The following is a 27,707-nucleotide window of genomic DNA, read 5'->3' as shown; positions in this document are numbered from 1 at the left end:
CTGATAATCATTACATTAACAGCTCTTACATTACCCTGAATTTTCTGTTTATTTTCAACAGGCAAAAGAAAGCAAAGAACAATATTGTTGAACTGGAATAAAATTTTAAGACATAATGAACACCAACGTCTACTTTAATACCTCATAATTTGAGGTGGTCATTACTGAAGTCATTTTCCCATGAGCTGTAGATCGGGCTTGTTTCTGAATTCTCACCACAAACATGTAACATTGTAGACGTTCAAACCAGCTGCCTGACAGGCATAAAACTGTGCTATGCTTCATTGCAAAAGCAGGCAAAGTATTGTACTCCTCGCTGAATAGATTCAAGCCATTAATCTTTATTAGGTAAACAATCTCTCAAAAACAGCACTCCTTCTGCTCATTAGAAAAAGTTACAGAATTTAAGTTAAACACTGCAGTGCCTCATGATCACCAGTAATGACTTTAAAGCTCATTTTACTTTATTACACAAAACTCTGCACAACTTATGCTGGTTTCAGTGGGAAAGAGTACGAGGAGATGGAGAAAGGAAAAAACCAAAAACCAACAACAAACCCACAAACTAGCAGATAGATTTTTTTTTTCTTTTTCCCATCTTGTACATCAATCCTTCTTGACCAGATGCATATGTCCCTTTTCTCCTACTGAAAATTGCATTTGTGGGTGGTAGAGGTGTTTGGGTGAAGAAAGGAACATGGCCAGGATTTCTGGACTTTTGATCAAAATAAACCAGTCTATGTGGACTTCCAAAACATTCAGAACACAGATGATCCACAGTACTTACACTTGCGCAGGGGAGACTATGTCCCCCGTGCTAGTCAATAGAGTTTAGGGGTAGACAATGTGTACTTCTGGAAAGTGCATTTTGACAGCTGCAGTCTTTGAGCAAAGCTGTGAAATCTTCCATGTCAAATGGAAGAGCAAAATAAGAGCAAGTGAAGTTCTAGTATAAGAAACAAAGATTCAGTATAACTAGGTTGTTAATTCCATGAAACTCGTTTCAACAGTTACCACCTTATACACATGAAATTCTGTAAGCTTATTTTTATCACCCTGACCTTTCAAGTACTAAATACAAATAGAATAATTCAATATGCTTCTTCCCCAACCAAAATATTAAATTTTGTATGTAATCAACATGTCAAGTCCATGTTCAGATGAAGTCTTTGAACAGCTTCTTATAAACCCTACAAGATCTTACAACCTAGTCTAAGCGAATTATATCAAATTATTGTTTGGGAGAGAGGACGAAGCTAGCAGTAAGAAACTAAGAGTGCCAAGTATTAGCAGAGGTAAAATACAGAAAAGAATATCAAAAACCTTGAAAACTGTCTCCTGACTAGGGCTTTCTGACATGTTGTCACAGCATGCTGAATCCATCAAAAGAAGCCTCACGCTTTCATTGCTGTAAAGAATGTTCCAGTCAGCATTTCATTTGCTCTAGCAGTTGAAACACCACATGATACGATTTACAGTCAGTCACAAACTTCATATTATCCCAAAGCATCTGATTACCACTGGGTCTGGTGTCAGTCCAGAGCTACTAATAGGCTTCACACATTAATCCAATTTAGACATTTGTGTCATGTAGAGTTGTTCACTTGATAGGCTAATATAGAATATAATGTTCAAGCAGTGGAGAGACTTTATAATAAAGTGTATTCCCCCAGAAACAGGGGAAGAAGGAATTTTGTTACTTTGTTGAGTCAATGAGTTACTAATAGACCATGCAACTACAGGAGATGAAACCTGATCACAAAAAGGGTATTTTTATCTCCAGTGAAACATGGCCGTTCTTCATTTAGTACTGTCTCACTGTTAGTTACAGACAGAGAGCCCTGTGGACATGTAAATGCATTTACATGGAGGTCCTGTAAAACTCCAACAAGGAGGCTAGTATACATTTCACGGAGATGAATGAACTGGGACAGCAAAGAGGACATAAATCCTGATGAGGTGGGTGAGGAATGCATCTAAAGAAGGTAACAAAAATACAGAGAGAGAGATGGTAACTGTTAGAAATTTATATAGCATAAAGTAAATTAAGCTTCACGGTTTTTTATTCCCTTCCTTTTTTAAAAAAACCCCAAACTTTAACCCAGTCTGTGACACCAACAGACATAGCAATATTAAAAATGAGAGTGTAAGTCTTCAGAAGCTACATGATATCGGTGGGGAAGAAGCATTTTACTTTCTAAAAAAGCTCTCTGGCATTGAATAAAGTAAGAAGTTCACCTGAACTTCTTATAAATGTTATCTGAATATCTGCCTTTCTCTTAACAATGGCAATGGAAAGAGAGAAGGGCAATATTAATTTTTGTTCCCAGAAGATTTAAGTGAGAGGCCATTATAGCTGGTAGACTTACTCAATGCTACTTTGGAGAAGTTGCCACCTGATGCACGAGGAAGGACAGTCTCTAAGACAGGAGAAAACACAAGAGATGCTCAACTTGGAATTATCCAGAAATATGTCATGGGATTCATCCTGGAAGGTCACTCCCCAAGTTACTTTGTAATCACTTCCTAGATCCACAAGTAAAAGGACAGTCAGTAAATGAAACACATTGTGCAAAATTAAAAATTTGTCCTTTTCTACCAAAGCTATTCACGGTTTCCTTGAACAAAAGAGAAAACATCATAACCAGTAGAGCTGGTACAGCTCTAACAGCAGCCCAGGAGCATGTGATGATTTCTTTCATTGTTATTGCAGGTAAGAGTGAATAACTGAACAGGTTAATGCAAGAAGAGAAGGGGGATTGCTCTGGGGACAGGGACTCGAGTGAAAACTCCTGCAATTGGTACAATACCCAGAAAGGAAGGATCTGACTAAATAACCTTACATATGGACAAGCCTACATACATGTATGTTCCAACCTTGAACATTCAATCTAGGCATTTTAAACATGCAGAGAAGCCAAGAACTTGGTCTTTGCTGCAGATTTATGACTCTACAGCTACTGGAATGAAAGCATTTTTTGTCTACTCAATTTACATCCTCAGTCTCCATTAAGAAGAAAAAAATGACAGGGCAAAAAAATTGCTCTGACTTTACTTGAATGTAAAATTGATTAAATCAAAAGGAAAAAGAATTACAGCTCTGAGACAATTTGATTGGAAATCCTTTGCAAAAAAAAAAAAAAAAAAAAACAAACAGAAACAGCTCGTTCTTATAATTTATTTTTAAGAAGGACAAGAGAAACAAATAAAAGCTTGAAACAAAAGCAAAATATTTTGAGATCATCCAGCTTACCCTTAGTTCCACATCCGTCAATAAAGGCTTTAATTCCAAAAGGGAAGAAAATAGTTTTGAAACGCCAAGTAAGCAAAGCATAATAATGCAATCGCATTATACTCAAGCTTTCTGAACTGTTTATTCAAATGCTGTAAGTTGACTATGAAGAACATTGAGTGTTGTAGAACACTGAGCTAGGTAACAGGTATTTAAACTGGACCTCTTACAGTGAAAATAAATGTAAGTATTACTGTGTAAATAAGGCTATGTAACAGCCCATAATACAGAAGCAAAACGTTACTTAGGACCTCTTGGCTTAAGTATATGCACTGAAGGCAAATAAAAGCAAATGTAAATTTATAATAATTTTTAATGCAGAGCAGATCCAGAAAAAGAACTAAAGAACCTGACAGTTCACTGGTTTAAATCTGGAGTACTCAGTCTTAATATAATGTTAGCCTCTTCTCATCTGTCCTTAACTCAGTGCTGTCCACCAAGTTGTTTCTGCTTTTAAAACTGATAAGCATGAAATAACAGTGAATGATGTTATTTTTGTCAGAGGGAAAATAAACCACTAAGTTTCTGGATTTCAGTGGGGCCAAAGATTTAAGGAAAAGTGATACCTCCATCTCCAGAGCCTTGCAAAGGCTTTTACTGGGTAACAGGTCTGAGCACTGGGCCAGCCAGTGCCCAGTACGATACTATCTTCACTGAAACTTCTCCAGGCACAGAGCAGAATCTTGGAGAACCTTGCAGGCCAAAAAAGCAGAAATTTGAACACCACTGGCAACACACAGAAACATTTCCTTCCATGCTCAGTAGACAAATTCATTTAGTGATGTGAAGGTCCATAATGTTGCAGACAAAGACTTGAATGTTGTGTGATTGGCAATGCACAGTGACAGAGCCTATTTACTACGTGGTTTCTCAGGCTCACTCTTCAACCTAATTGGGAAACACCATCCCCTAATGACTTGGGAAGTTTCTTTTCGTTGATGACTGGATTTTCTACACGTGTCCTCTGTCTGAAACTCCTAATAGTGAGGAGTTAGTCACCAATTCAGTTTTAAATAAGCACTGCTGACCTGTATACAGAAGAGCTAGCATTTGTATCCTCCAAAAGTGTAGAATGATATGCCTTAGCCCATTACAGTCTCCTAGGTGGAAATGAAATATTACACAAACATGACTATGAAAAATGAAAACTTAGCTTTAACTGGGTGTGAAGTTGGAGAAGAAACCTTTGGAAGCTCCTTGTTAGAATTCTGCCAACAGTTAGGAGGTTATTTTCCTGCCTATGGTGAAGTTTACTGTCTTTCTACATATTGTTAAAACCATCTTTGTCAGAAGTGATAATCCCATAGGCACATAAAAAGATTATTCTATAAAGTGACACGTATACAATTTTTAAAGGGTCTGATTGTGCCAACTAGCAGGTATTTTCCCCATGTTCCCAGAGTCTCTGTCAAGACTGTATCTCTCCCTGTGGCCCAAATGATCTGTTTTCCGGATCCACAATTTAGTACCTAGTTTCTGTCTGAAGTGACAGAAACTGTTCGTCACAGTGCTGTTAAGGCAAATGCTTTTAGGGAACATACAAATCTCTCAGGTAAGCACAGAGATGCGAACGAACGTGCCTCCCAGCTGCACAAATGCCATGTTCCAAATTCATACTTTGAGGGGGTAGCCCTGAGGACACTGCTTGGCTTCAAAGAACATGCATGTGAGGAGCTGTGGGGGGAATCTGTCCAGTTGTCTGTGTTTCATTCAAGGCATCCCAAAATAGCTGGTGATCCTGAAGCATTTCAGATTTCATTTCAGCTAGAGTTACAAAAAGATGTTACACTAAACTTCATATCTGTCCTTCAAATTATATAAAAAATAATCCCCTAGGCCATGATGCAAGAAGGAAGTCTGTTTCTTTATCTTGCCTTACACACTTGCTTTCCAGCTTCGACTTGATTTATCAGGTGTGTTACTAAAGATTGTCACAAATGAGAAACTATAGCAACTGAGCCCTATTTGCATCAAAACAACTTTACTGTGGTGCATGAAACTTAACTCGGTAGCTTTCCTATTATTGATGCGACTGTTACCAGCAATGGTGAGAGAAAAGAGGGGAGGATGCAAGAGGGGAAGAAAATGTGTGAGAGAAACTACAATGTCTATAAGCTTGACTGGCCTAAATGCTCTTCTCCCTTCCTTCCTGCTGTGTGAAGACTTGTTTTCACATAAACTACAGAGTATTTCAGAGAATCGAATACGATCCGACAGCTAATCTTAAATTGTGTCATTATATACAAAAGAAAAAAAAAAGCCTGCAGACACTATATTACCTATCATACTTTCAGGAAGTTGTATTTCTCTCCTCTTCTTTTCAAATCTAATATATAACACGCCTTCGCTGAAAAGACTGCTTAATAATATCTACGATCTTTCTTGAAATCCACCCTTTAGTAATGAATTGGTATTTCTGTTGCAATGGGTAATCATAGGGCCCCTTTCCCATTTTTTAGAGCGTATTTACAGACATGGATCTCACTACCCTGTGAAAGGATCACTGAAAGCATTCCGCAGAACGCCACACAAATGCCTGTAAGCGCTGTGCCCCATGGCGTGCTGGAGTCACTTTCCCCCGAACTGCCTGGGGGGAGAACAATTTCATAAACCAAAAAGCTCTGCTGAGTACGTCCTGCCTTCAGTCCTACAGGTTTTTATTTCCAGAATTGAGACAAAAGTGCTTCAAGGGATGTGGAGCACAGTGCCAGACATTGCTCCTCTTGAGCACTGCAACTGTAAGCAAGAATAGTTCGAGAGCGAAGTGTACAACTGGTGGAGAGACTAGCTAAGTCTCCTGTGGCCTACAACCACCTCATAAATATTTTGGTGCTTAAAAATAGAGGTCCTGTGTCAAAATCTAAAAATTATCCTAACTTCTTGCCCACTTTAAAATAGTAAAAGGCAGCATTTTTAAAATCCTTACTTTAGAAATCTGCCGTCTTTTAATGGATCTAAAATCCATGAAGTGTCAATAAAACTGACCAGACAAACTTTATAAACTTTGAAGATGGATCTTCTATTTCCAGAAGTAATTAAGTAGGTTACTAAATGCCATTTACACAAACCTAGAAGCTTGGATGCTTTTGCAACCTCCCGTTCAGCCACAACACACATACAGCTAAGTATAGACTCTAATCATATCCTTGAAAATTTCTTACTTAAAGAATCACAATCAACTGGGAGCTAGGCTACGTCTGCACTGTACACTTCATTGTGTGCAAAGAAACCTAATGGTATAAAACAGCTCAAGCATTTGAAGCAGACTCATTTATTGTTTCTTATACTTCCAGGCATTTTGGAAAACATTAACTCTAGCAAATGTAACTCACATTTTATCATATTACTTCAACATCTGATTTTAAAAGCATTTTAGAAAATTATAGGGATTTTTAAATCAACTTTTTGAAAAAGATTTTTACATTGGACCTTTCTGGAATTCATTTTGCAATCACAACAACTTTCTTTTGGCACAGAAAACACTACTAAATATAGAGGATGCAAAGTTAGGCTAATACTAAAAATGAGGGTATTGCACATGCTACTTACATGTAATGTATGTCTAAAGCCAGATTAAGAAGAACAAGGAAGAGACCTACAAATTAAACATAATTTTCACTAATATCGTATAAGTAATTTTACTATCATAATCAGTCTTTGTTACCTCGGGTACTTGTTCATCAAAACATTCTCTTGTGCTAACCAGATTTGAACACTCCTGTTCCAAAGATCCATTTCAATTAATGCCAAGTACTGACAAAAGCTGTCACAACGTAACACACTACCTTCATGAATTCTGTTCTTCCTAAAAAACCTGATAGGCAGCATTATGAAACACCATTACTGTTTACTAACATTTTTTATGAAAAGCTACAGCCCAAAATGCAAGCTTGTTTTTGCATAGAGCAAACTCCTTTGGATGTAGTTGAGTCTCCAAGATAAGGTAAGATATTTTGCCTGTTTGCTAGCTTATTATTTTGCCTGAAGTAGATCTTCAGATCTGCTAAATCAACTTCTTTTAAACACAATGCCTTTCAGACTGCCCATAGTGATACATCTCATCTGCAACCAAACATGGAAATAAAATCATAAAAAGTGACCAAATACATGTTGTAGCTGACATTTAGACTATATCCTAACTAGTAACCACCCAGGTTTCCTCTGAGATGCCTACGTTACGTGTAAGCTACAGGAGAGCGGTCATTTGCAGTCAGTCTTGCAGCACCGCAGCCTTTGTGATTAGGTCTGATCTCCACAAAAAACACGCCGTATAGGGGAGGACAGGGATGATGTATGCCCAGTTGCCACCTCCACAAAGAGACGGGACACAGCTGGAGAGCATCCTTCCCCGGAAGGCACTTCCTTTTAAACACAACCTTCTTTCTTCTATATGCTGATGCCACCATCCACCTCTGACTCTCCCTCAGGCAGAGATTCCTACATTTTGAGAACCTTGGGTTGCCTACTACGTTCAAAACAGGGACTGCTTAGATAAATGCCATTCCTCCTGGCATCTGTCCACTGGAAGGCTCCACATTTCCTCAGGGCTTTATTTATCTGTGTTGGATTGCGTTTTAGAGGACAGAGGAAGCAGTAACTGTTATAATTTTTTTTTTCATTCTTTCTTCTTTTCTTAAGAAACCATACCTTAACACTACCCTCTTCTCAACCTTCCCCTGCCCTTTATGCAAAAGAGTATTTCTGCTTATCCCTCCACCCCCCAACCCAAATGAATCTTACAGATCCCATTATATTTCAGCCCTCCTTAGGAATAGAAAATGAGGAAAATAAATGTCTCCTGGTTTGGATCTGTTTTTAACACCTTGCTTATAATCAAAACAAAAAATAAACAACCCAAAAATTCCCCATGAAAATTCATTTGAAAGTCAATATTTTCTTGTGCAATAGCAAAACATTTTAGCATGCCCAGCATTAAAAGGGTCTAACAAAGTGTCTACAAAATCTCAGTTTTTTCACTTTGTAACTATAACCTTGGCACTTACATATGTACACGAACATGTTATGAGACACCATAACGGGAAACAGAAACTAAGAAAAAAAAAATACACCAACGAACCTGATTTGAGATAGTCAAAGTTTATTCACGTAAGTAGTGATTCAATATAATTTGTCAGTATCTAAAAAGCACAATAATTCTTGTCACATCAGGTTTTTAGTCTGCCAGTCAATTCTGACTTATTTTCCACTAGCAGTGGTGACAACTGGATTTTGAATATATTTCTTTTCCTGTGATAGCTCTACATAAACACTTGCACAGCAACATAATTGTAAAGAACAAAGAATGAAATGTTGAGACTGTATATTTAAACAAAGAGGTAACGTTAAGACTTTTTTTTTTTGTAAGGAACACTGGGCACTAACCTGTCTTTCTAGAGAGAAAGAACAATATACTCTTTATAAGAGTCAGTCAAATATCACAGGAAATACGCTATGCTACATTGTGGTCTTCAGCTTGCAAGCAGGGGAAGTGCTTTAATGCACTAAAAGGAATATAAGCCATAACGAAAGGAATGAGAACAACTTGGCAAAATAGCACACATATTGAATCTGGGCTATGAATTTCATACAATTAAGCCTGTGATTTTAAAAATACTTGACAAAGCCATTCTTTGAGTCTATTCAGTTAGCTCATCTAAAATGTAGTCTCTTCACAAACATTAAGCCAGAAAAACAAGCTAAATATATCAAGTAAATTATGCAGAGCGATCCAGTCACTTGTGGTGAGATCCAAAAGATACTTAAAGGTTGTGACATTGAACATGGTAACAGATGCTGAGAACCAAGCTCCTGGAGCAGAAACCACATCCCTAACTTGGGCTTGTAAACTTATTATAAAGTTTTCTGAGAAAAGAAGTTGCCTAAAAGTAGAACAGCCTTAGAGAAGGAACCCCTAAACAACCCATGTGAAACACTCATGGGAGAAGACTGCCTTAAATCTTTTCCATTTAAGGTGACTAAACTGGATGGCAGAGACATCCAAAACTGTAAGATTGCAACCCGCATCGTCCAACAGCTGCTGTTACAGATTACAACTGTCACATTGACATTCATATTTTGTTCATTGTACTTAGGCATCTAGAACATGCTCCACCATTTATTTTGCAAAACAAGTAGAAGCCAGAGGGTGGAGGCAAGAATACTCTTGTTTTCCTACCCCTGGGATTATGCCATGCACCAATACAGCGTGGGCACTGACTAGATAGAAAGCAGCCTTGCAGAAAAGGACTTCAGGGTCCTGGTGGACAAGTGAACAGTAGTCAGAGCATGCCCCAGCAGTGATAAAGGCTGCAATAGTGAAGCCAGCAGGCTCCTCCTATCCATTCAGCACTGGTGAGACCACCATTGTGGTACTATGCCTAGGTTTAGGGTTCCGAGAGTAAGACAGACCTGTATATACTGAAGTGAGGCCAGTGGATGGGCACTGGAACCAGGGTCTGGAATACCATGATGTATCAGGAGAACCTGAGAGAACAGGGTTTGTTCACCCTTAAAAAGAGTCTCATTGCTGTCTAAAACTACCTAACACCAGGTTTAGAGAACATGGAGAACATAACATGCATTACATAATAAAATCTTATTAGATAAATGGAAAAAAATTGTTTCTCATGGGGGTTGTCAAGAGCTGAGAGAGGCTGTCAGACCTCCATCCTTGGAGATACTCACAACTCAGACAACACCTACACCTGGAACAACATGGACCAAACGGACCTGCTCTGAGCAAAGGTTTGGGCTAGAGAGCTCCAGAGACCCCTAAATTATTCTATGATTCTATGACTGAGCTCAGGGATATTTTTTTTTATATTACTATTATGCATAGACTGAGGTACCTAAATTCTTCCTAAATCTTTTGTGTGGATATGAACATAGTTGTGAATATCCAGCTACTTCTCCCTTCACCAACAGTTCTCTCTCCCTACTGCCTTGAGCACTTCTTCCTTCTCTGCTGGAAGTACCACTGCCTAATACTGTCCATCACTAGAGACCACAGACACTTAGACTCCACACACTTTGTGATGTTTCCAAAACTAAAATTATATTCAGCAAAAATTCTGGACTGGGAAAACTGCAAAGCCCCTTACCCTTTGGCCATCTGCTTACCTTGTTACTGCTGTCTCCTCCTGTCTCTAATGATTTCTACTATGTAAGTACATAAAAGTAGATAAAAATTAAGGGTTAACCATTCAATAGCATATATACTGTACTGAATTGCTAATAGTGTATATTAACACAAGTACTTTGATTAGCCTACTAGTTAATATGAGCACTTATACCAGATGTAACCACCCTAGTAATCCCAGACAATTGTCTAAAATATGACACAAAATAAATTCAGAGTGTCAAATAACAGATTAATTTACACATTTCTCATGGTTTAGCTCTAAAATATCGCTAGGTGGCAAAAATATTCCTGTTCTTTTACATGAACAACAGAAAAATAATAAAGCAAAGACATAAAAACTTAACTGAATAAAACTTTGTTTTGTCATTTTTGAATCTGCAATTATCTGAATCTTTTCTAAAATAAAATGAATAAAATATATAAGTTATTATACAATTTATTTTACAAGTTTAAAATTGTAAGTGTGAATACAATTTAATTCTTCTTACAAAAAAAAAAATAATAAAATGGCCAGATAAACACTGGATGCAAGTTATGATGTAGTATTATTATCTCAAATGTGAAAAAGTGAATTATTAATCTACAGTGTAGTTTCTTTCATAACCATGATAAAATAGTACTTTTTTAAAAATAAAATGCTTAGACTTTTGCAGAAATTAGTTTAATATATCATACCACAGGAACAATGCAGTCAAACCACAATATTTCAGAAAAAAATAGCAAATCTGTAATTCTCAAACAGTGGCAAAAAAAATGAGCAGGCTGAACTGAAAAATATATCTGACATGTCTTAGACCTGAAATATTTGCAGATATAAATTTTATTTTTAACATGGCCAGGTTTCGTTGGCAAATCTTGCAACAAGTCAACTAATGCTCCAGCTGGTATCAATGGCAGAGCCCTCATTGATTCCAAGCAACCGCTCCCATTCAGAGAAGCAAAATGCTTTTCTAGCCCAGGGGAATATCTTAAATTCTTTCATGACCATGCACAAAAATAGAAAGAAACACACAGATAAGAACACTGTGACTCCCTTTGCTTTTCTTCGCATAGTTGATGTAGTCATTTCTCCCAAATCTCCTTCCAAGCGAGTTTAATGGGAAGAATCCTCAGCAAAACCAGCAAATGTTAAGTGAAGTTCGCAGAAAGAAAAATTATACTGTATTACACAAGTAAAAGTAGTAGAAAAACAAGTCTAAAATCCAGCACATAAATGCCACATCCAAAATGGACATCCCTTGTCATTCTCCAACAAACACTGGAAACCTTACCTAGCTCATGATGGTGAAGTTAACAAAAGTATTCAAGAGGGGCAAAATTACATTTTTCCAGCATCTATAAATCCTGTAATTTATTAACTTAGCTTCTTCCATCATGACTTTTCATCATAAAAAAGGTAAGCAGAGTTTGTAGCCATAAGAACCTTGGAAAGCAATCATACTATTAGCATGATAATCTTTTATGCTCATCTGAGAATGGTAAAATACAGACAAATGAAAGAAATCACAGATTAAGAACATGGCGGAGAAAAAAATAAAAAAGACAAAGGCAGAAAAGCAAATCAACGTGTCACATAAGCCAGCAGACCCGACATAACGATTTATTTCACAGTTTTCCCTAGCAAGGAATGCCTTCTTTTAACACCCTTAGGTTTTGAAATTGATGACTCAAAGGCTTTCTCCACTACTAACTGCTGCCAACCAAGACTCAATAATTTAGCACCGGTTTGTCATATGACTCTGACAAGTAATGCTTGATCTTCATCATCCCATCATAGGATGCCATGCGACATGATGAATTGGCAATAATATGCTAAGATGTTAAGAAATGACACTTTCCTCTCTCAAGTCCAAAGGATCTTTAACATGATAGTGCACAAGACGGTGTAATCTAAAAATACGGAAAAAAGAATACAGCTACAGAGTCAAGTCATAGTTGATGACAAAGACAACGCCATTTCCTCCAGCACAGGGTTGTATACCAAATGGAAGTACAGTTCTGCACAGGGATCAAAAATAACATCTGTGAGAAATGGGATCCAATGGGATAAGTTTGTTCCACCAGCCCAAATTGCTCTGTGTTCTGAGTTATGGCTGCTAAAGCCAAAACATGAGACTGAAGAGTGAAGAAAATACATGACTCCAAAAAAATCTTGAAAATTTCACTCCCAGAGGAGCCATCTAACCAAGAGGAAGGAAATATATTGTGGTGGGGGAAGGGAATAAGAGGATTTATTACACTTTTTTCTAGTTGTTTTCTAAAGTCTTCTCCGCTGGTAATGCCAATGCATTTAGAGCTCTCCCACCTCATTTCCTAGTTTCTAGATCTCTTTAGCCACGCTGCCCCTTAAAACACCATGAATTTCAGAAGACCTTCTTCTCCACTACATTTTTAATTATTTCTAAAATGCCTATTTCCATAGCTGATAAATTCCAGGATATTAGAAAAGCACCTCTATTTCATTGAACTAAATTTTATGCTGTTGTGGCTTTGCAAGATAACAGTCTGTTCAAGATTTACAAGAGGCGATGACAAGCCTTTTCTTTAAATTATTGTGGCAGATTAGGATTTCCACTTGAGTATTTCTATTTCATAGTCTACATTCAGTGCCTCTATCTAATTATTCAAACAACTGATGCATATCGTGCAACAGAGATGTACACCTCCACGAATCATTAGTTACATATATACATCCTAACACATAGTGAGCTCAAAACAAATTTAAGCAAAACTGTTAAAAGATATGCCATTTTATGTGTGATGGCAACATCACAGTAAACCACATTAAACTGGTATTCAAATGGATGTATTAAAAACAGTTCAACACGCAGAATTGCTTGACTGGATGCTCATGGTGTTTCTGTAGAAATAATCCAGCCAAGGCAGAAAATTATTATTCATTTCATCTGAGCAGCTAAGCATAAGGTAATATAATGAGGAAGCTCTGCTAGCAGGCTACTTAACATTTCTTCCTTGAAGCACTGAAACCCCTATTAAATTGCTGTACTAAGAGACGTAAGAAAAAAAAAAATCTAACTCTAAATCTAAGCACCTTATGATTAACTGGTGCTTGCTAGGAAAGGCACTGCAAAATCATCAACTGCACTGGCACAGCAGAGGAAGGCTTTAACAAACAAATAAAAGAAACCTGCAGCAAGAGCAACCACATTTAGTTGAGATCTGCATGCACAGGCAAAGGTCAAATACAATTTTCTCCTATACCCTTCATGCAACAGTAACAACTGTTTTTTAGGATGCTATTGCCTTCTTGTAAGGCACAGTAACGTTGACGTAAGGCCTCACTTCTTTAAAGCGTACAAACCTTGTCGCGAAGGCTGCCTTTTTCATTAAGCCTTTTTGGACAGCATTATATTAATCCACTATTACTGTATAAGGCACTGCTCACAGACAAAAGGAGTTGGTGGATGGTGTAAACTAACAGGAAAAAAAGTGGAAAACACAGGCTTGTTGACAGGAAAGCTAAATCGTAATGAGTCATCTTCAGCTATGATTGCTGAATGATTAATTTTTGTCTTCAATTTTCAGCAATTCATTTCTAAGGATATAATCCTGGTCAGGACAGCTCCTCAGCTGAAGTAGTAGCTTGACAACATGTCTCTGACTTGTGCGTATTCACATCATTATAGGATTTGAAACTGTATGTATTTTATTGATACGAAAACATTTTCCCTGTTAGAGAATCCCCTGGGGATGCATGTGCTGTAATCTGAGACTAACTCTACCAGCCCTCCAGCACCCCAGGGGTCAGCCTCCAACAGAGCCACCCCAGGGGTACTGAAGATTTTGGTGGTCCACCACTTTTGGCTGGACACCTGTAAAATGAAACAGTTTTGCTCAACAGCTGGACAACAGTAGCACAAGCAAAATATTAGTTTTATACCATCACCGGCAAATTGCGAGGAAGTAAACGAGAACGGAAGGGATCTCACAGCTTCACAGCTTGTTCAGCTGAACCTCTAAAAATTCAGCTGCTTGTTCCTATCTTTACAAAACCATAAAATTTTGGCATAAGGTGACTTTCTGTTTAAGACTCACATTGGTGCTTTCTGTCTCAGTACTTGCCAGGAATACCAGCAGAAGGAAAAGATAGCCTCACCACGTTTTGGCTTTTCCAACTGCCATCCCAGCTAGCAAGCAACTCAACATGGCACAGAGTAGTATTAGATTTTTTTAAAGAATCAATTTTACCAATGGTTCTTAGAAACGCATAACAGAAATAGGGTGTTCATTTTTCCACCCTAAACACCAATTAAATGAAAGCATCCAGGGAAATGATGGGGTATCCCTAAGTGGGATGGGACAGCAGGAACACAAAAAAGATGGTGAAGAGAGTGAAGTTAATTCCACCACTCCATCTCTACGAGGCAAATCCTCAATGGCTACACCAAGCTCCCATTTATTGTAGCAGACTAAACTCTGCAGAGTTTCACCACTGTGTGTTCTTCAGGATAAAAGAAAAAAAAAAAAAAAAAAGAGAGAAAAAACAAAAGGCAAAAAAAAGCCAGAACAGTTAAATACCAACTTGACTTTAAAAAGGAAATACTATTTCCAAGCAGGACAAGAATCTGTAATTGCATTATCTGCTACGCAACAGTATCCAGTTTTGCACTTATCTTGTTTTTCTGTAGTGAGCAGCCAAACTTTCATGCTTCAGTAACAGGCTCATAAAAAGTACCTGACGGGCTGCAGAAGGTATTTCTACTGCCCTGGAAAATTACATAAATCAAATTCTGAGCAATTGCCACTTTCCAGCTAAATGCTATTATAAATAACTGTTTGTATGGCCTTATCATTTTTTTTTCTACCTGTCAACTACTGATAAAGATTCACTCCCTAAATCACAGTAATTTCCTTTTAGCTGTCAGAAAGTAGATTTAATATGATGATAAAGAAATGGATTAAAAAAGTGTGCTTTACTTTTTAAGAGAGTTGTATAATTTTGTGTAGTTGTTTCAAAAGCATTTTACTTTTGTTTTTTAGTTCCTGTCCAAACAATGACACCAATTTACCCTGACATATGATATTACTCTTCAAAAACTTTGATATAAATACCTTGATAAAGTTTCTTCTCCCCACTCAAACTTAGCACAAAAGCTTTAGTTCAGAAATAACGTGTATTCTGACATTAGCCTGATGCCTGCATGACCTTAGGCTGCAAAGCAAAGGCCGCTTTCAGATTTTTCAAAGTAGAATCACAAAATCAGTCACTTATAATTTTATCGGAATTAACATTCAAAGCTGAATATCCTTCCTCACAATTTGCAGTATCACACAGATCATCTTAATGAAATTTATTCTGAGTACCTGAAAACACAGATTCATTCAGAGAGACAAGGATTCATGCATTCGCATCTAATATCATAACAGTATTAGCTGGAGAGACTAATGTGTGAATGGCAGAATTAACATATAAATTTGGGGGTAAAAATTAGGTAGACTATGTAAGATTTGAATGTAAGAAATTAAGTCTTGCTCACTAGTCTAACTTCACTTCTACATTCTACTTTTTGGCAGTAACTGATAGTGCAGAAGCTGATATTTTTTTCATCCCTCAAAATAATATTATTTTTAAATTTAAAAATACTTTTCAAAGTCAAACTGTGAAAAATGAATTACATTATGAACCAAACATTGCAAACAGAAAGAGGAGACCCTTCAAGCTGTGGTTACCAAAAATGAATATACACAAATATTGTGTTAGTCAAGAGTTTTAAACAGAGGAAGTGATATATTTCCACATGTAAATAATACCTTTGAGCTGTGATCATCCTTTGGCAGCACTGAAATGGCATATGTAATTGCTAAAGTCGACAGATTTTCTTCAAGAGCTTTGCTGCTTATGTTTACTCTTCAATTTTACTGAGATTAATTTCACTAAAACAGAATTTTTATGCAGCAATATCCCCAGGGGTATGCAGTCATCAGTTCGCATAATGATATTTTAGTAGACAGAAGAATAGCTCTAAGTGTCTTAAAGAAATACGGCTCATCCTTTTAAAAAAAATGCACAAAAAAGAAAACAAAAAAATTAATCCAGGATGTATTAATCTTCATTTCCTCCCTTTTTTGAGGGCTGAAAATAGACATTTTCAACCACAAATGTTACTTTCAATTTTTCAATGAATAAAATAGTCCTCCTGTGGAATTCTCAGAATTAAAATATTCATCCTCCCAAAACACAAGTTTTTGTGTCTGGTTTCATACTGAAAATAGTTTAGTGCTGCTGTGGCAGACACAAACACCAGTGATGCCCTGTGCTGCTCCACGTGGGAGTTCTGGGGTAGCTGAAGTTCTTATTTCATATTAGCTTCTTTTCAAATCTCGTTTTTTCCCAAATCTCAGGTATGATATATGAAAACAAAGTTATCACCTGGTTTTCACACCTCCATTCAGAAATGACAGACAACTGGTTTTAACATACACCTTCATTCTCAGTAATTAATTACACCTGATGCAGTTTATAAATCAGCTTTTCTTGCAGTTTCTTCCTTCACTTCAGATTACTCCCCATTCTTGCAGCCAGGAGGTGATGTATGGCAGAGGGCAGCCAGGCAAACCCTGGGTTTATGAGGACATTTTCACTACTGACTTCCCAGGTGAACCGTTTCAGTCACGAAAGAAGAACGTTAAATGAACTGACAGACAGATCCCAACAGGCAGAGGTAAGGGCAACATATGTCTTTCCAACCTGTACTTGCTCAAAACACTTTTTTGTCCTTCCAGCATCCCTCAGCTTTACAGGATACAGAGCTCTTACAAAACTTCTCCCTTTGACAAATGAGCTTCTTTCCTGGGATAGGGTTGGCGTTCATGTTGGCCCCACGATGCTGAGAAAGATATACTGACCTGACTTCTAGGGTTTTTTAGAAGATAGGTCTTTCATTATGAAGGAGTCACCAGCCATCAACTTAACCAAGTAGATACCATGGACCGTGTCTGAAGAGGCAATCTTTTAGTGTACAGAATTTATTCGTATTTTTTATTGATGGCACCACTACAAACTTGAGCTAGGGCACGAAAATAGCAATCAAATGTTACAGCACCTCTTCTTTTTTATTGTCCTTGTAAAACCATTCAGATTTAGTATTTAGGCATTTGTGGTAATGAGTATGATTGCTACTGGACTTAATTGACTTCACAGACCCAAATAGTAAGTGAACAAAATGTGTGTGCATATATTGTATATTTATTACAGATTTTCCTTGCAGGCTGAGGACCAGTGCTTTGAATTATGTTCTAGATTCTATCAGCAGAGAATCTACAATTTCTAGTCACTTCTATCCAACAGTCATAATAAACGTTTTTCTAAGCAGAAACTAAACTGCACATTTAAACTAGACTTTCCTCTGAGAACAAGGGACATAAGGAAAAGGGCCAAAACTGGATGGAAGTCAACAACGCTGTTTGTTGCTTCTGTTCTTGCAGTTTTCCAGATATTTACTAAAATCCTGAGAATGACAAGAAAGAAGTGTGCCCTGTTACTTTTCCACATTAAAATCAATTAAGAGTCTCACATCAAATTCATTGTTGTTTTTCTCAAAATAATAACCAGGTTTTCCTTATTTTGCAGTGCTGCTTTTTCATTCCTTTCCTCCTAATGCTAGAAAATATTTTAAGTTTTCTGAATTCGATGCAGTAGCCATTTTCTGTATTTTAATATTGTAACACAAGAAGCAAAGGGTCCATATTATTTTCTATAACATCAATTCAATGCTATTTAAGAAAAAAAATTAAAATTCACTCTTCCAAAAACATAAAGGCTTCTCATGCCATCAAAGGACTACAGACATAATTAAAGCGCTCCTTTAAACAAATACTTTGGTCAGATTTGCTTTCAAGGATAACCTGACATTTGAAACAAGCCACTCGAAATGGCTGATTCTGTCTTTGCATTTCCTGTCATTCAAAATGATTCAGCATGTGTCCATACAATAATCTGTTGGTAAAGGTCTTTTTAAGACAACATGTTAAAGAACATCATATTGCTGCACTCGTACAGCTTTTTGTGAATTCTAATGCCACAATGAGTCTTACTTTCCTCTTCAAGTATCAAAAGGTTGATTAAAATAAAATAAAAGCTATCATAATGTCAGATGATTTAAAGGAAGGCAAGAAGAAAGACAGCAAAACAGGTTTAAAATAACAAAATTTAAAAAGCCGGATAGTCCTCAAGTTCACTGTATCCATCTGTCATCAGTAAGGCATAGGTACTGTGGGCTAATTAAATGTTAATGAAATATAAATAATCTGCTGGTCTCAAAGCATTAGCTAAGGAGCAGTAACTGTACAACAGCTGCTGCAGCTCACTGAAAGTGCTCATGTCAGCACCTCAAACAACATCTAAAATCTGGCTTCAAAACCTCTGAATAAAATAATGACGACTTCTTCATGTAACTCATTCAGGGGACCTGCAATTATTTTTGCTTAAGACAGAGGTGAAAGGTCCAAGTGATAGCAACAAAAGCTGAAGAGTTTCAGTGGAGCAATACAATTAAATATGAGATTTTTCATCTGCTGTTTTGTTAAAATCTTAAGAAAATCATAGTGTCTGTAACAGCAGTACTGTATTAAGATGATAATGATATCAATAAAAGAATCTCATGCCAGAAATATTAATGTTAGATACACAAACATTTTACTCCTCTCTTGCATAGCACCACAGTCAAACAGCACAGTGGGCAGAGAAAAGATTTAAGCTTGGTCCCCATTTAAAGCCAAATTTTTATGCACAAACTTCCTCCTAGTCAGAAAGAAGGCTTATATCTTGTTACGGTCCAGCTGAAGACAACAAGAAAAGACAGGAAGGACTGGGATGGCAAGTGAAGCATCACACACAAAACATGCAGGAAGCTAAGCTAGAGCTTGAGGTAGACCACAGGATGTGCTGAAAATGAAACACACCACGCCTCATCCATAGCAAGCAATTTAAAGATCAGTCCCAACAATCTCATGTTTAAATTCTATCCTTAAAATAGAAATCTTTCTCAGGAATGGCAGAGGCGTTCCTTCAGCTCGGAGTGCACGCACTCTTACAGCCGCCTCCTGCAAGCTAGTGACCTGGGCGTAAGGCAACTCGTCTGTTTGGGGGATCTACTATGGGCAGAGTTCAGATGGTCTGAGAGAGGTGCCTGTGCTCCCTATCTGCGCTTAGAAAGAGAGATGCCATCTACAAGGAGGGGATTCTGAACATCTTGCTTGAAGACTTGAGGTGTCATAAATTAAAGAGAATGACTGTCCTCAAAAATCTCCAGTTCATGATGAGACAAACCCTTTTCCTCCTAACATTTGGTCAGTGATTTCACTTCATCCCAAGTCAGATGAAGGTGGAATTCTCCTGTATCAAACCACTTCTCCCCATCTTTAAACCTGCTTTTGTAACAACAGAAGAGTGAAGAACATTTTGTATTCTGTTGGAATGCGATATATTTGGTAAAACCAGCTGTGGTTTGAGTGTTATGTGCCAGATTTTATAGCTGCCAACTGTCCCGTGCACCCCCTGTATCCCGGTCTCCACAGAAAGCACAGCAAGGCAATGGTTGGAGAGTGCCAGGTTAGATTCCAGCCTTCAGTTTCCAGTCCTGAGGGCCAGGGGACTGTAGTTTACCCTGCCCCACTGCCTAGACACAGGCTGTGAGATGGAGCTCAGGCTCTTCCTGCCGAGGCTGAACCCTCAGAGGCGCTGTCACCCAACTACTTGAAAATAAGCAGATCCGTCATTACCCTCATGTTTACAAAGACAGACACAAAATTAAGCATAAATCACTCCACAAAAAATTCAGCCTGCAATAGTAATGCAGGTGTTCCTATCTACACACAAACACACATCAGCATGCATTATAAAAGCAAACCTAACAAGTAGAAAAGGTTATTCATTAATGGTTTCTAGGGACCTTCTAAGCAACCTGTAAATACAGGGGCTGTTGTTCGAAATTATTCAGTTCAGTGCTGTATCAAGAAAAAGAATTTCCACTCCATACCAAAACCCATTCACTCCAAAGATACACACCATTACTGCAAAGATGTAGTATTTTTTCTTTCAGAGGTAGAGCAAAAACATTCTTAAAAACACAGAGCAACGGTATAGAAACTCTCTTTGCTAAATGCCAACAGAGACAAAGTCCGTCTGAGACAAACTGTGATTCTGAAACTGTAAGGGAAATGTTTTACTCTGGTGTTGAATAATTTGGCATCTCTTCAGCAAGAAAGAAAATTGCTGGAAATGAGTTGAGAAACTTGATTATCAGTATGCTAGGCACATTCATCCCTTTCAAATAACGCAAAGAAAAATTAAACTAACTACAATGTTACAAAGAGACAGTGTCAAAAACAATTAAAAACTTCAGATTCTGTGATGTTCTGAAATTACAGGACTTCTTGTTCTAAGCTAAACAGTAGTAGTAATTCCATCTACTGTAGCAACTGCCCATCAGCGTTTGTAAAATCCCTTTATACTAGGTGGACACATGCATAAACTTTTGTCATATAGGAAATCTGCACTTCTGTGCTCAGAAAAAAAATGTCAAGTACTGGTTTTGAACCATTAGTCAAGAATTTTCAGCAACTTCTTGCATTTGGAAAATAAAAGCTCTTTTCAGCTCCTTGACTGAGTTTATTACACACATCATCAGACAGTGTGTGTCATGTGTGTCCACTGTCAGAATTATGGTCACCATTTCAAAGACTCTGACTTTTAATTAGAACAGCTCAGACATTTTTGCCAGGCATACATAAATTTCTCCTGCCTGCGCTGGTGTTGAAACTGTATTCTCTATCTAGCACAAACATTTTTCCAAATTAATCCAGGAGCTTCCTAACTGAATAGCAAACATGAAGGGCGCTGTACCACTTAGCTCACTGCTGAACTGCAATTGCCTTTAAGCTGAAACCTATGGACTGAGCAACATCAAAGCAACTCACACCAGGGATTCAGGATGGGAAGCAAGGAATGTCATCTAACCGAGACTGCAGGGAGAATAAGGTGGTCACTGCGGAACTAATGAAAATTAAATTTTGCCAGGACAGGAGAGTTTTTACACAAAAGTACCACGGGATCTTTAATGACCACAAATGGTCAGAACCATGATCTTGCACCTCATTCAAAACCACCTCCTGACTCTGAGCCCTTAAAATTTCAGTTTGTAACTAAGTTGTAGAACGACACTTGCTAAATCACCAGCACCAATCTCCTTTTTCTTTAGAGCTGCCTTGCCTAAGTACTAATCCAATGAGAATTAAAGTCAAACAGAAAAGTATCTTTAGTCATTATGGTGAAAAAGTAGAAGAAAATCTTGTTTACATAGTGCTTTATTTTACAACTTACATAGTCCTAAAACCTTTATTAGATGATACGCTCATTCCAGATTTCAAAATATGTTATTATGAAAAAGGTGAAACACAATGGAATATTACTGTTATCTTCAAAATTCTATTTAACTTGGGGGAAACACAAAGAGATTTCAAGCTTTTCTCACTTTTTATTTTTAATGTTTAGATCATATCTTTCATCTTTTGAATATGTCATTATGCTTTTCTAAATTTTTTATTTGGAGTCTTTTTAAGCGCTTGTCCACACGCAGGGAGGCAATTAAGAAGGACTTTTTTTTGTGTGCAACTGCAAATAAATAGATTTAACTAAAGTCACTCACACCACCACTTTCTCTGATGGAAGACATAGTCACAAATGCATTAGCCTTCGCATTGAGCAGTACATATGGACCATTAGAAAAAATACCATCGCACTTATTTCTTTAGAGAAAAGGCAAGAAAGGAGGTAATATCCATGTTTTAATCTCACTCTGTATGAATTCCCAGAAAACCCCAAAAGCTTTCCTAACCTTTCCTATTAAAGGAGACAATAAGGAAAGTCATCACAGATATGACAAGTGTGAAGCTTCCATTTATTTTCCTATTTATTTTCCTTAAGCATGGTGAAAAGATATTTTATCCAGCGCTCTGGAAGCCAGAAACTGACTTTTAGCTTTTTACCTCTCAATCTGCAATCTGATTTCAGACTTTGACTCTTCTCTTTGCAGTTAAATTAATGCAGCATACTAGGATAAAACACTAGTCCTCTGATTAAAAACAAACCATCTTGAAAACAGGGTCCTCTCTGTTGTAACTGTGTGGGGTTTTCTCCTCCCTCCCTCCCTGAGATATAGTAAGATTCCTTGATAGGTCATCACTGGAGACTGAATCCTGGATGCACATCATGAAGCTCCAATGCCTGTTCTGCAAGGATGATTCCAAGTGATTTCCAAGGAGAGACAGATTCCTAAATCTTAATATGTTGTCTCATCATTAATAAAGACAAAATACTTTCTGCATGATCACTGTATGTTCCAGAGGCAGAGCCTTCAAAAGCAGCACTGGAGCAGACTGGAAACCCCTTTTCACGGTATTTAAGTATCACATTCATCCTGACAAGATGGCTGAAAGCACATTTAACTGATGAACCAGCATTCCAAGCGTCATCCATAATCAGCACGTAATTTCTGTGCCATAATCGGCACAGAAATTTGAATGCAAACACCAAATAATTTAAAGCAATATATACAAATATACTTGAGAATACAGTGAAAAAGTGTCAGTATTTTCTGTAGGACCTCAGCTGGTCTAATCACTGCTCATTAACTCATGCAAAAAAATATAAAGTTAGCTAGTCTGCTCTCTCTTTCTCCAAGATGCATATTTTTAAATAAGTCTCTATTAACAAAACTTCTCCCCTTCTTTGCCCATGTTGTCGGTTTTTCAGAATTCTTAGTTGTGTTTCACAGGTATTTTAGATGTAGAGACAAGGCAAAACTTAATTATATTGCTGATACAGAGCCAGTGCCATGAAGTGACATGTGTGACATGTGGACAGGAGCAAGAACCACCCCAGCCAGCAACTCAAAGACAAAACTGGAATTTCATGACGTAAAGTGCTGTTTAAAACAGCACATAGTGTCATGTGAAGCGACAGGACACAGGCAACCTTTCACTCCAAATTTGTCCCTCTAGTTGCTGGGTGACTGCACATAATTTACAAAAGTATTTTAATCAGTTCAAATTAATAATAAAAATAATGAAATCACTGCTGAGCTGTGTGCCTTCTCTACCTCTTGAGGTATTTTTTGTTACTCTTCCTTCTGTCAGCCTCATGTAACTGAAGAGTCCGTTTAAAAAAAACATGACAAAGGCCTTCAATATTATTTTTTTCCACCATTAAAGCTTGTAGCTTTCTTTCTTACTATTAACAACCACATGGCAACACGAAGGACAATACAATAAGAAAACTGTTTAATTTCCAACCTACTGTGAGATTAATAAACCACGGAAATCTGACACTACTGCAGATGCACAGCATTAATTCCTTCAGGCAAAGCTTTAAAAAAACATATTCCATAAAGGTATAGACAAAATACCTCATTTTATTTATCCTCCTTTATTTTTAAGGGGTGGTATCAACAGCTGACTTCAAAAGTACCTGTATTTCCTGAAATGCTACCGCACCAGTACAATGTATTTTTTTGTATTTTAAAATAATTATAACAGAATGATTACTGAAAAACACCAGCATGTCCAAGTCAACAGATTTAGGATTTGCAGAGTATCAAGACTGCTCCCACAGCTCTGGCAGCATGCCCACTGTGTTACAACACACTGCTGTGCTGCCCCCAAGCATCTCCTGCATCACCGCAACTGCTCTCATCCACTTGTCCACAGCATCTACATCCTTCAACATTTGCTACAAATTTAGCTTCCATACCCCATATGGAGGGTTGTTGCCCAGTATAATTAATTTCCTAGGCTTCTCTGGGAATCCATCTTATCATTTGGCAAGGAATGCAGGTCTCCATCTGACTCCCATCATGAATCAAGATTATAGTTCAGGGAAAAGAGATAATGCTTTCATACAGAATATTTTAAAACACGAAAGCCAGTATCTTGATCTTCAAGCAAAACCAGCATTGTTGGCATTCCTTGTAAATTGTGACAATATACATTTTTAAATCAGGATTAAATTTAATTGCCGTTACAAATTATAACTATCAGTGTATGATAAATATCAATTGAAGGGTAAAAAAATTCTATAGTCACAATCCTTTTAACGACCACGGTCCTCACTGCAAACTTAACGACAGCGGGTACAGTTTCACACCATCAGACGTCTTCACATACCCACCACAGCAGAAGCTCCAGTAAGGCTGCTGCTGTTGCGAGGTGGGTCTACTGGAACAAAAGCACAGGTTGCATGTGCGTGTTTCACTTCCACCCCCATGCTCCCACACATGCACTGTAACTCCTTTTATGCCCAGTAACATGAAGATGACCTGTATGAGCTAAGTTTACCTCATTCCCTTCTGGGAAAACCTACATCAAGATTAACAGATAGACCAGTATCAACATAGAGAACATCATGCTGCTGTAACAACATCAGTTCAGCTAAAAAGATCTGACTTTCTAAAACACATGATGCCTTCAAAGGACAAAATGTCAACTGAAAAATTCTGGACAGATGCACAAGTAGTGTTACACTTTTTGCAGACACGTAAATTAGCTTACTTAATGCATAATCTGTCCATATTAATAAAATAAGTATTTGTAGATAAATTTCACATAATCATAAATTTTAGTGATATGTCCTGGCCAGATGAGGAGAAGCTGAGAGGCAGGGCTGGGAGAGTGAAGCTGGACAAATAGGCACTTACGTAACTGTATACGGCTTTCTAGCACCTGAGACTGCCAGGCCTCTACACCTGGGTTTTAAACGTGAAACGGTGGTGGGTGGCAGCAACAGTTACGGTTACTATGAATGCGAGCAGGCAGAGGTGCAAGCAAGGAGTTTACACAAACTACATTTGTGATGGGCAATGCACTCTAGTGGCAAAACTATGATTTAGGACAGCCAGAGAGGTAAAAACACATAGCTTACATCTATGACTGGCATAACTTCGAACAAGAGGTCTGTGAACAGCAACTGGGGCCTATGTAATCACACGAGATATGAAAAACTACTCAATATGAAAACAAGCTAATTCTCATCTTTAGTAAGGGTTTTTCAGTAAGGTTTTACTATCTGGAGGTAAAGATCCAGCTATGTACTCGCAGTGAGAAGACAGCTTGAAAATAGCTGTGTTAGAAGTGCACATCAAGGGCTCAGTGATATATTTTCTGACAAAGCTTGGGACTTCTCATTCATTTCTGCTTGACCATAGCAAGTACCTTCAACGGCACGTGGCAATGTGCACTACTGTTCATTAAAGTAATATTAAATTACCTGGCAATATCATATTTTTTCATTTATAGAACTTCATAGTACTACAGAAATGCTGAGGCAACATAAGAATGCAGTATAATATATGATACAAATTTAAGAGCAATAAAATGTTTCAATAACAAAATGAAGCTTCTTGCCCAGCCACAGATTTGACAGTAAAAACAGTAATGGTTTATTTATCTTGTCTGATGTTAAACTGTCGATATTCCCTAAGGTCAAATATATCCACGTAAGCTTATATTTTTCTATGAAATTATGATTATTGCACAGGAGATTATTTTTTACATTAGTTTCATAAGGGAGGAAAAAAAAAGAGCCCAATTTGATTCTCCGTCACACAGCAATTCTTGAACAATTTCCACGGCATTGCATATATCTGAACAAAAGCAGAGTTTACACCAAGAAGCGTTATCTGTGTAGGCATACGCATGCCTGGCATCTAAAAAGGCAGAAGCTATTCTTCATGAGGTACCATCTCATCATACACACACAACTTCTCAACTTAAGATACACAAACCTGGAAAAATTAATTTTACATTAGACGATAGTCACAAATCAGGACAAAACATTTAGAGTTTTCCAGAGATTCCATCTGCTTACATTGCTCATCATCACTTTGGCTTAGAACAACCTAAACATATAGTACCCTCCTCAGAAAAAAAAAAAAACCAAATACTTCTGGAAAAAGAAAATTTTTCTCTGGAGCTACATTAGGTTATACAGCTGATCATTTCAAATGACTGGAAAGGAAATGTTGGATTTCCACAAAACTCTTCCCTCAAAATTCTTCTGACGGACTGAGCAACCCTATAGCAAATGCACAATATCCTCATGCAAGTAGGTAAGCAAGCTAAAGGCTTTGCATCATAAGCACCAACTTCCACTGGCTGGACAGAGGACACTAAAAAGCATCTGAAAGCAGCTTTTTCCAATATAACATTTTTATAGGTATCATATACCATCTAAAAATCCTATGCAAAACTAATGAGGTTTTTATATTTTGCCGTGTTGGCAAACAACTTACTTGCTCCTCAGATCTTTCACACTACTGCATACTAACAATACTAAAACCTTTCAAAGGGAACATTTTAACACAACTTTTTTCTTGCATGGTGATAAAATCCAAGCAAGATTTTTTTTCCTCTTAATGTGTTTATAATAAAATGCTCACAACAGTGAGAAAATTGAGATTTAAAACAATATTTTTTGGCTTCAAAATGCATGAGTTCATTGGAATAAGCTGAAAAAAAATATCTTAACACAATCGCTTTGCTTCAGCTAGCACCTTATGATTTCTGGATTTAAAAAACAAATAACCAAAAACCCAAACCCCAAAAAGACATTCGTTTCTAGCTTGGCAATGACAGTGGGTTACAAAAAAACCCAAACAACCAAACCACCAAACAAACAACACCCACAACCATCAAACAAACAAAAAAAACCAACCCAAGTTTAAGTAAGCAAAGTATTAAATAAAATCAGAAATCTACAAAATCAAAATCTGGTATCCTCTTTTGCTCCCAACCACATTTCAATTCTATAAATAAAATTATACATTTGCATTTCCTTGTGCAGCGACATTTTAGGAAATTCTGCTTGTGCAATTACTGCCACGGACACTGAAAATCAACAGGAGTTTTGACCAGGTTGTCATAAATGAACCTATAATGAAAAAAAAAAAAAATAGTAAAAGTGATAGATCTACCCTTCACAAAACATGGTAAAGACAACGTAATAGCTACAGCTCCTGTACCACCAGTATTTTAGAAGTCAAAGTACAGACTACAATGAAATACATTCCAGAGCAGATTGAGGAAAAAAAGCAGCCATACCCCACCCCTGCAAAATCCCAAGACTTCATTACAATGATTCTTCTGCAGTTATTTGAGTAAATGAAATACACTAGCGAGTTCAGAAAATTAAATGACTGATGGCCTAACGACTAAGCAGGGCGGGGGGGCAAGGGTGGCTCTCTGGCCTAATAACAAGCCATC

At 37.4% G+C, this 27,707-nt stretch overlaps 1 protein-coding gene across 8 annotated transcripts in view; it reads right to left on the bottom strand.

Annotated features, from left to right (window-relative positions):
• The window catches only part of CCSER1 (coiled-coil serine rich protein 1), a 733,964-nt gene that overhangs the window by 505,692 nt on the left and 200,565 nt on the right, over positions 1 to 27,707 (bottom strand). The gene's annotated exons all lie outside the window — the stretch shown is intronic.

Source organism: Phalacrocorax carbo, chromosome 4 (genome assembly GCF_963921805.1).
Source record: "Phalacrocorax carbo chromosome 4, bPhaCar2.1, whole genome shotgun sequence".
Taxonomy (NCBI): domain Eukaryota; kingdom Metazoa; phylum Chordata; class Aves; order Suliformes; family Phalacrocoracidae; genus Phalacrocorax; species Phalacrocorax carbo.
This window is presented reverse-complemented; position numbering and strand designations above follow the sequence as displayed.